This window comes from Heterocephalus glaber, unplaced genomic scaffold, assembly GCF_053883595.1.
Source record: "Heterocephalus glaber isolate CG9 unplaced genomic scaffold, H.glaber_assembly_v1.0 deba00000594, whole genome shotgun sequence".
In the NCBI taxonomy this organism is placed as follows: Eukaryota; Metazoa; Chordata; class Mammalia; order Rodentia; family Bathyergidae; genus Heterocephalus; species Heterocephalus glaber.
Genome location: NW_028258151.1, coordinates 9,390,466 through 9,402,529, shown reverse-complemented (window position 1 = coordinate 9,402,529; position 12,064 = coordinate 9,390,466). Strand labels below are relative to the sequence as shown.

Genomic DNA, 12,064 nt, shown 5'->3' with positions numbered 1-12,064 from the left:
GAGACACCAAGTGGATATTTGCTGGCCATCTATTCACTCTAGTGTTCCATTCTAGAAGAGCAAGGAGTTCACCTCACAGGTACTTTTTATGACTATGGGTGCAACTTGTGACTTTCTTTTCTATGGAGCTTTAGTCAGCACCACACAGCAGCTTACTAAAAGTCAGATACACAAGTTATGGGATCTCTCATAGCATCCACCAAGGATGACTACTTCAGAACCAGTGCTATTCCAAAGCAAAGTGTCCCTTGAATCACATCCACACCACTCACCGAGACACAGCTGGTGTTGCTGGAATGAACTTCGAAGGTCACAGCTAGAATCTGTCATGATGGCAATATTGTGCAAGGTCGGCTTCTCATACTTCAGGGCATAATCTGTACAGTATGGGAGAGGTCTACACAGGAAGCAGATTAGGCTCAAGACCAAGGAGCAGGAGAGGAGAGGCAGCACTAACCATCCAGCATTCTCCTAATTAGACACCTGGGGACTTTGTACTTTCCATGAGGTCCCAGGTTTATAACAAGGCAAACTCTTGTCAAGGGGACAGCAGAAGTCCCAATATACTGCAAGCTGCAACTCCATGTGAGTGTTTGAAACTCTGAATTCAGAAACCAGCAGGTGAGGAAAGGCAGCAGCATTGTAGCAGGAGTAATTGTTCCTGGTCTCCAGAGTGGTGTAAGGCCTTTATCCAGAGAGGATAGAGAAGAATATGTGTGGGATTCACGGGGCCACTTTAGCGCTTTGGGGGAGTCTCCTGTTCAGGTCAATGTCGAGTAGAAATGGGCATCTGTCCCAGGTTGGTGTGATGACCTGGGACTCAGAGCAGTTAGGAATGAGTTTCTGACAGCAGGGGACCAGCAGCACCTCTGCAAGGCCCTGTAGAGACAGGGCTGTCCAGGTCTTCCTTCTCTGTCTCCTCTCATACATGCCAGACTTCCGCAGAGAGCGAAGGCTTTTCCCGCTCCTTCTCCCCCTCTTTATCCTCTTCAGGCATTCGTTTTGGTAAATCCTTTACACTTCTAATTCTGTTTTGGAATCTGCTTCTCACAGGATTCAAACTGACACATCAGGAAATGCCTGTGGAGGTTCTCATCATTTTGATCAAAACTAGGAATTCTAATATATGATAGAGATTGCTTGTGTCTTAAGCCACTATGGCGCTGTGAATGCTTTGTATGCAATAGGTCTGATTGTAAACAAAGGGATGTCATTATCCCTTATTAAATAATGGCACCTACTATTTTTGTTAATACATAAGCTATATATGTGTACAGAAGTCAGATAAAAATGTAAGGTATTATATTTCATAACATATCCTTTTTGGCTTGAGGGGAAAAAGAGTATTTCATGTAAATAAAATCATCTTCAAAAACAAATACACATTGGCATTTCTGCAGGTACAGAGGCTGGACTGCTTGGTTTTCTACTGAAGTTGACAGATGCACTGGTCTGTGACAATGAACTGAAAGGAACTGTCAAAATAGAGAGTATTTCAGCTAAGTTTACACTGCTGTGTAATACTGAAAATATAGGGGAGCATTAATGATGCTGACTTCATCCCTTCAGCATTGATCTAACAAGGATGAAATATTTAAGTCACCACTATGGGAGGTTTGGATTTTCACATTTTTTAGGTATTACTACCTGGTATTTGGTTGAGAAAGAAGATGCAGGGAGAGTTGTTTCTATCCAATACAGTGTTTCTATCAGGCTGAGCTGGTTTCTTTAAGAAAATACGCTGTATGTGGTAGGGTGGCTTCTCTTGTGAAACCAGGTCAAGGACTTGCTTTTGAGTGCAGCCCTTTCCGAGAGCTGTGAACACCACCTGACCTTTTGTATGTGCTCAAAGCTGTAGCTCTAAGTCTCATGTCTCTCACTTCAGCTTCTTTTGGAATTTAACTGTTTGCTGGAATATCCACCAGAAAGAATCTAGAGTTGGCTGAAAATCATTCTGTGGTGTAATGAAGAGTTTTACTAGCCTTTGTCCTTCGTGCTTCTGAGGGGGCCTCTAAATCCTGGATTTCCCCAGTGATCAGAGTACACTTTTTATGGTAGTCCCAGTGAGTCACAGCTGAGTTTATGCTAATGAGGTGACTGATGGAGAATCTGTAGGTTGTTTGTGCTAATGGATGAGCACCAGCGTTATCATGTAGGGAGCACTCCACATGTGATTAGAAGGCTAAAAATCTGAAAGCATGATAGCAGCCTGAGACAAGGTCAAGATCATGAGTTCGACTTTGTGACCAAGGATTTAATTAGTCATGCCTTTATAATGAAATCCCCTTAAGGTTCTACAATGACTCTCAGTTCAGGTTTTTTGTTTTGTTTTGTTTTGTTTCAGTTCAGGTTTTTTGGTTGATGATACACACACACAGTGATAAGCCAATAGGCTAACATGCCCTGACGATGTAGAAACTTCGTGCCTGGAATCCTTTGCTTTTTGCCCTGTGCATTTCTTTATTTGACTGGTTCTGATTTTTATCTTTTATTAAAAAAACCTGTGATGTAGGCATAATGTTTGCCTGAATTCTGTTAGCTGTTGTAGTGAATACTCCAATCTTAGAGGGTGGTGGGAACTTCTAAATTTGCAGCCAGTGTACCATGACTGCAGGCAGTCTGGACACTGAGACCTTGTGGCTGGAGTCTGAAGCAAGGGTGGACTTTGCCTCTGTGCCAAGACCACCTGGATCTTCAGCTGAAGTTTGCCCTGAGTTGTTATCGTCAGGACTGCATTGCACCTTCTTTAAATCCTAGAGCACAACCATTTCCTACAGCAATCATCTCATCTGCGACACTTTCCATCTGCTTCTCTTCCACACCATCAGCCCTTCAACAGGGACCTCTCACAGGCCTCACCTTCAGCTCAAGTTCATTTTTTTGCTGGACTACTTCAATCCTATATAAACTGGTTTACCTTCATTTTAATCTAGTCTGTATTTCTCAAATTTATCTCTTACCCTTCCTTTGAGCTCATATCTTTTTCAGAAATGTTTATGAGTCTACCATACATCACTCAACTAGGAAATATTTATTTGTTAAATAAATGCCTTCCTAGTATCTGAGCTCCAAGGAAGCCCACGGTTGCCCACACATCTCTTACTCACATATGCAATATCTTGCTGCAAACCAATCACTCCTTTTGCTTTTACTGCCAGACAGTAAGGATCCATCTCCATCTCCACTGAAAACTGTGTATGTCTTGTTTAAATGCTATCTCCTCTGTGAGTGTTTTTGGACCTCCTGCTTCTCAGGAATCAGTCTCAGCTCTGAACACCTATACGTATTTTATGCCGATTGTAGGTATTGCACAGAGTTCTCATTTGACTCCAAGTCTGAATAAACTGGAATTTTTATTTTTTAAAAATCATTCTAGTTCCTTTCAAAGCTATATTGTGAACTTTTGAAAACAAGTAAATGTAATCTATGATTTTTGTGTGTGTGATCTCAAGAACTAGCAACATGTGCACAACTTGCATCAACTTTCTGGTTTTGTTATGGGTTTTCTTTAATCAGTGTGAACAGTTGTCTGACATATAAAAAGAATGAAGGTAGAAAAAATAGTGTAGCTACTAATTTTGAGGGGATTCTAATCAATCCAATACTTTAAATAGCCTTGAAATTTTAGGGGTAGCATCATCTGTATGAAGACCTCATTATAGAGAAACTGACATTAATTTGTTGTTCTTCAACACAGCATTGTCATTTTTCTAATTAATTAATTGTTCTAATCCAAACTTCTCTCACTTAAATCTCTAAAGACAAGGCTCACATCTTGCACCATCAAAACAAACAAAAATACACATGAGAACATAATCAGGTAGCCCTTACTCTCCTATCAGGTAAGAAACCATGTCCAAAACATTATTTAAGAAACAACATTTTCAGACAGTTTTGCAATCCTTACTTTAGCATATCTTCTTACACTGCTCATATGCACCTGTGTAATTGAAGAGTAAATATTGGCATTCCTATAATTTTGCCATTTTTGAGGCAAAGAAAAGAAAAACAGGACTCCAGCCTTACTAAAGAAGGAGGAAGCACGATTCAGCACTCATTTAAAAGAAAGAGGCTGTGGGCAGAAATAGCTTTTGTGTGAGATAACACAACCTTCTATTAAAGATCACATCCTGGAAATTGCTTACAGGGAATTTACTTAGCCTTTTGGGCAAATGGGATCTGGGACATTATGTCTGCATTTGTTTTAAAGAGATTTATATTTTCTTGACTTGATAGATCAATAATAACACTAAAAAACTAGAATGTTATAAAACTGAATTTTAAAGTCGAGAGCATATAATCTGGGAGTAAAGACAAATGTGTTTGAAAATAAAGATGAAGTGAATAGTGAAAATTTACTTCCCTGAAAAGCTTTATCTGATAAATTTCAAATTTCCTTGTAAAAGCCCACATTATTTTTACTTACTGTCAGTGGAAATACACTTTTGCACACCTTGCTTTGTTAAATATGATCTTGGAGTTATTCTATATGCCTGCATTTGAGTTGATAGTTTACCTCAAATACTAATTTCAATTATTTAAGGTTTGTGAGTCAATACACATTTTAAAATGCTCAGAAGAAAAATTTTGCATTAATTCCCATCTACTAAAAGGGTTAGAAAAACTATGTAGTGATATGAGTCTATAAAAATGATATGGTGACTGAGAAGTTCAATGATTTTTACTTTCTTAGTCCTACCTCGTCAATTAGTTATATATTGATTTGGTAAGAAATCAGACTGGTAGAAGTATAAACATGTACTTATTTTAAACACTTGTTTATTTAAACATTTTACAAATGTATGACAGGGAAATGAGGACCACAGGTGATCAAAGTTGACTATAGTTTGAGCCAATCGAACACGCTTTGCAGGTAGAGCAAAAGCACAGGAGAATCATACTTTTTTGATGAAGACCTAGCTCCAACCACTGGAGATTGCAATGTCTTCCAAGATGAACAGAATTCTCTGGAGGAAAGTACCTGAAACCAAACCAGACAGATGTGGGTTGAGATAGGCTGCTCGGAAAACTCTAACACGCAACGAAGGATTATGCTTTTACAACAGAACGGTGCGCTCTGATAGAGCGGAGTGGATTCTAAAAGGACACCTGAAATGAGGAGACATGCGAAGGACTCCAAGGAGTCAGACTTCTGTCTCTTGAGACCCCGATCTCCAGGCATTGGGCCAGAAAAGAGAGGGACCAAGAAGTGGCGAGAGTGCTGAGTGGAGAAAGATTCCAGCTTGTCCCCAGGCAGTAGGAGCTGTACACATGGGGCACCTGACTGAGCCCCGGTGAGAGCTCAGCTGAGGAGGAACGCTGGGCTAGAATTCTCCATACAATGTCCACGTGTCCCTTTTGGACCTGCGGTTTTTTGTATTCCTTAGTGAGAGGCAGGATTGCTTTGTAAACATTCTTTTAATTCTCAGCTTGGAATTCCAAACTTACAACCCTCTTACTATTTAATAAACATCTGACCAATTACAAAGAATTTAAATTTTGATCTAAGTTTTAGAAGGTGGGAGAAAAGGAAAAAGAAAAAGTAAAGATAGAATTTTACCTAGAAACAGTATATCAGTTTGCTTTTAGTTACTCAATGATAATTAATAATTCACTCAATAATAATTTTATGAACTTTTTCTACATGTTAAAACAATGTTAGGTATTAAAGCTATTAAGACAAATAGGACATGTTTCTTCCCTGAAGAAACTTACAGCCTTATGGGGACAGAAATAAGCAAAAAACAAAGACAAAAACCAAAACAGTACAGCATGTTACATTCTCCAGTGAGTTGACAGAGGTTCTATGAGGTGGGAAGGGTCAGAAAATATTTTCAAAGAGGTAGGAGCTAAACCTAAATATTAGATACATGGGTTGTTAAGTTTATTTGAATAAAGGGCTATCTGCTGAGTAATTGTATCTGTGGTATTCAAAGGTAAGTTAGTATTGGGATTTGAATGTCACACTGGGGAGTTCTGATTGGTAGATGTAGGAGACTATTTAAGTGTTTAAGGTAGGTGTAAGAATATGGTAGAAATTTATTCTGTGACTTCCTTCAGTAGGGAAATCAGAAGAAGATAGCCAAGAGGCAGGAAGTTAAGTTAGTTATTTGTTTTGTATGATAATTTAGTGTGTAATAAGGAGAACTCAGTCTAGAAGGGTGTTGATGAGGAAGCACAGATCGTCAGGGTATGAGACTGGATTCTGAGTTTGTTTTAGATGGTTTTTCCTTACCATGGTCTTTTGATTGAAACTAAGGAGAGCAGAAAGCTATAAATCAATCAGCAAGTGTACCTACCTAACAGATATCTCATTCAAAGTCTTTCTATGAAACTCTCTTAGGATGTAAAAATGGTTTTGGAAAATGATATGGAAACAAATGCGAAGAGAAGAAGGTAAAAGATGATTCCTATATTAAAGTGTTAATATTCACATACATGCCCATATATGAAGGTATGATCAAGATATACAGTGAATGTGAAAAAAAATTATCACAGTAAAAGGCACATTGCCAATCATCCCCCTCAGAACACTCCCTTCCATTTGAACACACCTATTTCATCATTCTTGTCACTTTCTGAAGCAGGTCTAGAAGTCTTCTTTTGTGAGTGTCTGTATCATGTGGCATCAAATATATGGTGAATGCTGCTGCTGAGTGCCGTTTAATGGAAAAGCAGGCTCATGAAAACATTGTGCTATATCCTAATTTACCTTAGTCACTGGATCTCATACCATGCAACTTCTGGTTCTTCTGCAAAGTCAAAATTATCATGAAAGGTCAATGTTTTGAATTGATTTAGGACATCGAGGCAGCCAGAACAGTGCAATTAAAGACACTCACAAAAGAAACCATCCAGATCTGCTCCAGAAAGAGCAGGCAAGAATGATGGGGTAAGTGTATTCAAAGTGAGAAGGGGAGGAGTACTGTACTGAGCAGGAGTAATGGCAATATATCTTTTAAGGCAATTAGAAAATTTAAAATTCACCGTGTATGTTGATTACACTGTGAATGATCAGATCTGACAGACTGCAGAACTGGTATGGAGGCTTTGTAAGATGAACAGGGGGCTAGCAGGGAGCCCTGAGAAGGATATGTGTACATTTCAGACCTTACTGTGTTAGAACTCTGGCCATAATTTGATGTGAACATACAGGATAATTTAGTAGACCTTGCAGAACATTGATGGCAGTGTGTCTTTTAACATAATAATTTTTAAAAATTTAAACATCCACTGTAGTTTTTCACCATGCCCTGTATTATTTCTTTGTTTACAAATGCTACTGTTGTCATTTTAACAGTGTGATGAAAATGTTCTAAATGAAGACAGGAATGGTTATATAAAAGGACTGTCTCCAAGTTTGAGTATGGCCAATAGAAATTTGTGAGTTAAAATAAATTTAATACATCTAAGTATTATTTTAACACCAAATGATCTTCAGAAAGTGGCATGAGAATTAAGTTGAGTCAAAATACCTTGTCATGATAAATGGCATGGAGAAAAGGAGGAAGAAAACATTTATATTTCAGACATTGTGCTGGCACTTTTTAGAACAAAAATACTTCTTGATTTAGAATGTATATGTATCATATTTTTTCATTTTCATTGAGAAGTTTAATAGAATGATATCAGTTCATCCTAATTGGGTTATAATATAAATAATTTTTAAAAATAATTTGGGATTCAAAAAGTACAAGCTCAGATAAAATTAAAAATTTATAGGCAATTCATTTCAAGTGGCATATTCTTAAGTATACATATTTTATACTTTTGTTTAAATGTAACTCTGTTAACAGCCATCCTTTAGTTTCAGTCCTTGTGAAAATAGTCAGTTTTGATCTCCCTGTTGGTAAAAGCTACTTTTCGAAAGGGTCAATGGTACATTTTTCTCAAGGATGGTGCATCTGACATTCATCTGTGCCACAGAAAATTAACAAAGCAGATGTCCTACAGATTTCAGGATACAAAAATCGTCTCCATCCATGAGGGCAGTGGTAATCACGCACAGATAAATGAAAACCAATATTCTTCTTCCTTAAACATTCTAATTTATCTCTCAATTATCTGTTCTTGAAGTATTTGTGAGTAAAAAAATGAGTAAAAGCTACTTATAAAAAATAAATTACCCTTTGTTTCTAATACAGAAACTTAGCATTTAAGGAAAACAGAAATCCATGAAAGCTTAATATGTTCAGAATTTGACAAAGTGTGACATATTTACTGAAGCAGAAAAGACATTGCAGTTTTCTCAGTATTTATTTTTTTATTCTAAAAGTAGATAAATCATATTTAGCAACTAAAGAAGAGAAGTTTTCCCAGACTTACTTAGGGAAAAACAGAAAGAGAAACTGGGGTATGTGTGTATAGGAATTTTGACTAAGATACACTTCCAAGATATAAAACTGGTGAATTTAAAAAGATTTTCTAGAACTATCAAAATATGAGAAACATTTAATGAATTTACATAAAAACAGTTGTAATTGTAGACCTTTTCGTGTTTTTTTACCTGCTGTGGAACATTTTATATAAATCTCTATCTTAGTTCCTTGAAAAGAAAGTTTGTGTTGCTACCTGTTTGTTTCTTTTTTCTGAGAACATTTTTGGTTTATATCTTGGACTGAGCAACTACTTTGAAGACAGTGATATGCAGTGTAATGACTGTTGTTATTCCCTTATTTGGTTATAAAAATTTGTTTTATTTTTTCATAAAATAAAAAGAAAAAAATCACATGTTCATGTTGCTATTTTTCTTAAAAACCTACTAAGGTTTTTTTGGAATTCTGAATATACAGGAAAGAGAGAGACAGCAGAGCAACACTGAGCCCTCATGCTGGCTGGTGCCCCTTAGTGCTCACTGCTTTGGTGGTGCTGTTTGCATGCACCAGCGTAATTCTGTTTTGAAAATTTCACCAAAGGCAAATTAAAATGAGATAGAAATGGTTGATCTGATTTAAACATTCCACACACAAACATGCATCAAAATATCATATATTCCCCATTGATATATATATAATTTTATGTTTTGTGGATTAGTTAAAAATAAATAATTTAAATTTTAAAAATCACAATTAAAAAGACATAAAATGTGCTGATTCCTTCTGTGTATTGCAAAAAAGAATTTTCATGTCTTACTGCAAAACTGACTATATATTAATATAAAGATTGAGATACTTTGTATCACTTACACTTAAAATAGAGCAATAAGTTCACTAATTATGCTTAAATCACACAAAATTCCTTCCAAAAGGGATTTATATAGAAGAAAACTCATCTTTCAACAGTTTTATAAAATACTGCAATAGCATGTCATTGTAATTAACATTATAATTAATATTATTTTAGACATTCCAAGTGGTAAACGGTATATTGTTAAACTAGAACAATGACTGAGCCATTTCATTTCTAACCACATTTTTAGATTTTACCCTGACTCATGCTTTAAGCCAAAGTCAGGCTTGGGACTAAAATTGAGATGTCTGACAATCTAAGTGTTTTGTCTTTTTATTTGGTTCAATATAAATTTAAAGTTATATAGTAGGATTAAAAAATTTTTAAAGACAGTTTTTTCATTAAGAAAGAAAAGAAGTGGTAATAGCTTTTGGGACCCTTAAAAACCACTTCCAATCTAAACTCAGAAGGGCAGAAATGATCAGTAACACTAGCCATTTGGTTTCATTCCCTTTTTTTAGTGAACACACCCAAATCTCACTAAAACCATTCCTGCGGGACTGGGGGATTGCAGTCTTCTCATACTGACAGGAATGGGGGTTCTGGTATACCCAGGGGGAATCACCTTGCTACATCTGTCTCCCCTCTGCCTTCACCTTTAGATGTTGGTGCCATTTAACTCAGAAGCATGAGCCATTTTGCTGCAGACTCACAATCTGTGGACTGCAACTATTAACTAAATTGTCCCCATGGTTCTTGATGCACTGAATTCTAGGAACACATCCCAGTACCATGGATCAGTTTCAAATATGTAAAGTCTGATAAATAGGCATAAAGACCTCAAGAAAAAAATAAGTCCTGTATTGGTTTAATCATTTTATTAATATTCAATAAGATTGTTTCCATTCCTGTAGTCACTGCTCTAGTTCAAGTAAGCATAAATTTGTATCTAATACAGTTTCATTAACACTGGAGATACTTAAAAATTGCTTTGATAAATGCATAACATCTAGACTATTATAATTGTTCTTGTCCCACTTATTCAAATTTATTCCAATTATCATTTTATATCCAATTGCCAGAAAAACTCCTGATTTTATATCATATTAAATTCTCTATTTATGAAAGAGGAGTTTTCTTATTCAACAAAATCAAAGTTCCTATGCCTGAAGATAAATTTCTCCATTTATTTCCTTAGGTTCTCATTTCTTAGTCTAGTTGACCCTTTATTACTTACTTCATTGCATCTATATATTTTTTAAAAAGCACACTTTAATTTTTGATATCTACCAAATATGGTTAGAATCTCAAAAATGAAAACTTTAAGGAACCCTAAAGTAAATATACTAGTTCACTGGTAAACACAGAATAGGTCTTCGTTATTTCAGAGAATCCTCCTATCTTGGATCTAAGTCCAAGGTGGAGTGGGGGAATGGGAAATGGGGTGGGGATGAAGGGGAAGTGACCTTTGCCTGGACCCCTCTTTTGACACGGCTTCTTTTTCTCCTTAATTTTAAAACCATATCAAGTATAGGGAGAGGTTTTAGTATTTAATAGGATAGTAAATCTTTCAGAGCAAATGAACAGAGTAGTTACTGAGAGTGAGTGCGTAGGAGTTTGACACGGGGGTTTTAGGACAGTTGACAGAATCATGTCCTGCCCTAACATTTCATATTGCAAGTGGGAAAAGGAAAATATACTTAGATTGAAAATCTGAAAAAGTGTGGAAGAAACGAGGAGACTTTCAAAAGTCTGCTTGTGAGGTGACAATCTCAGGGTGTGCAAAGATTAACTTTAGAATTCTTCCTTCTGTAGGTAAATAGTGGGCACCATTTTGGCCCAGGCTTTGGGATTTAAATTGGCTATTTTTCTTTAATGAGATTATTTGAAAGCCTAGACTCATGGTTTCTGTATCCCTGGGATGTTACTGTTTGGAATAATACCATCTTTGGCTTCACCGCTCTGCAACATCGGCTGTAACTTTCCACTTGATGAAGCCCCGAGACCTGACACGTCTGTCCATCATGAAGTGTCCATTTATCATGAGAAAACCATCTCAGCAACTTACGACATTCAACAGAGAGGCAAACTGCAGAATTGGTTTCCTTACTTGTTCTATCCTCTTTCATCTTATGCTGGGAAATATATTCTCTGATTTCAGCCAAATTATGTCCTTAGCGGAATCTCTTACTTAAAATGGACTTTCTTGTACGGCTCTATCATTCTGTCTATAATTGCCACATTAATATTTCTGAAATGATGCTTCATTTCTCTTACTTTCACGTTCTAATGGCACCCCTACAGAATAAATAACATCCTCTTTATTTTGTATCCAAGGTCCTGAATCATTTGATTGCTTTTTACTGTATCAGCCTTCTGTTTTACGAACCACCTCCCAAACACTGAATGCAGAGTGAGTCCTGGATATAATTAGCGTTTAACCATTTGCTTGCCTATCTTGAGTTTAGCTACTTTCTCCCCTCCCGAAATGCGCTCTTCTCACTCTTGTCACGGCAGCCCGACACTTCTATGGATTTTCCTGAACTGGAAGTTGTCTCCATTAGCAAAATGCACACAGAACTTTCTATCTAAACCAGAGGCTAAAAATCGCAAGTGATGTTTTTGTCATTCCCGGGGACACCTGGAAATATCTGGCAACACATAGCAGATGCGGAGACAGCTCCTCACCTCTAAGAAGCATCTGATCCACAGTCATAGTGTTGCTGTTTAGAAGCTCTTGCTTAATCCAGCTGACTTTATTTTCATCCAGTCTGTAATTTGATTTCTATTTGTATATGTTTAATCATCTGTACTGGAATACAGGCCTATGGAATCATATGACATCATTGTGTGTATAGTTTTCTTTTCTCAAAAGCCTAGTACAAGTCTTGGCACA

The 12,064-nt window shown here is 36.8% G+C and overlaps 1 protein-coding gene across 32 annotated transcripts in view; it reads right to left on the bottom strand.

Annotated features, from left to right (window-relative positions):
* Positions 1-4,762: 4,762 nt before the first annotated feature.
* Khdrbs2 (KH RNA binding domain containing, signal transduction associated 2) overlaps positions 4,763-12,064 on the bottom strand; it is a 570,923-nt gene continuing 563,621 nt past the window's right edge. For 31 of the 32 annotated variants that reach the window (XM_021259405.2, XM_087205160.1, XM_087205162.1 and 28 more), the window contains one exon: positions 4,763-4,981. The gene's annotated coding sequence lies outside the window, so the exon portion shown is untranslated. Of the gene's footprint in view, positions 4,982-11,856; positions 11,994-12,064 lie in introns of all 32 variants that reach the window. The other variant, XM_087205165.1, reaches the window with a different exon arrangement.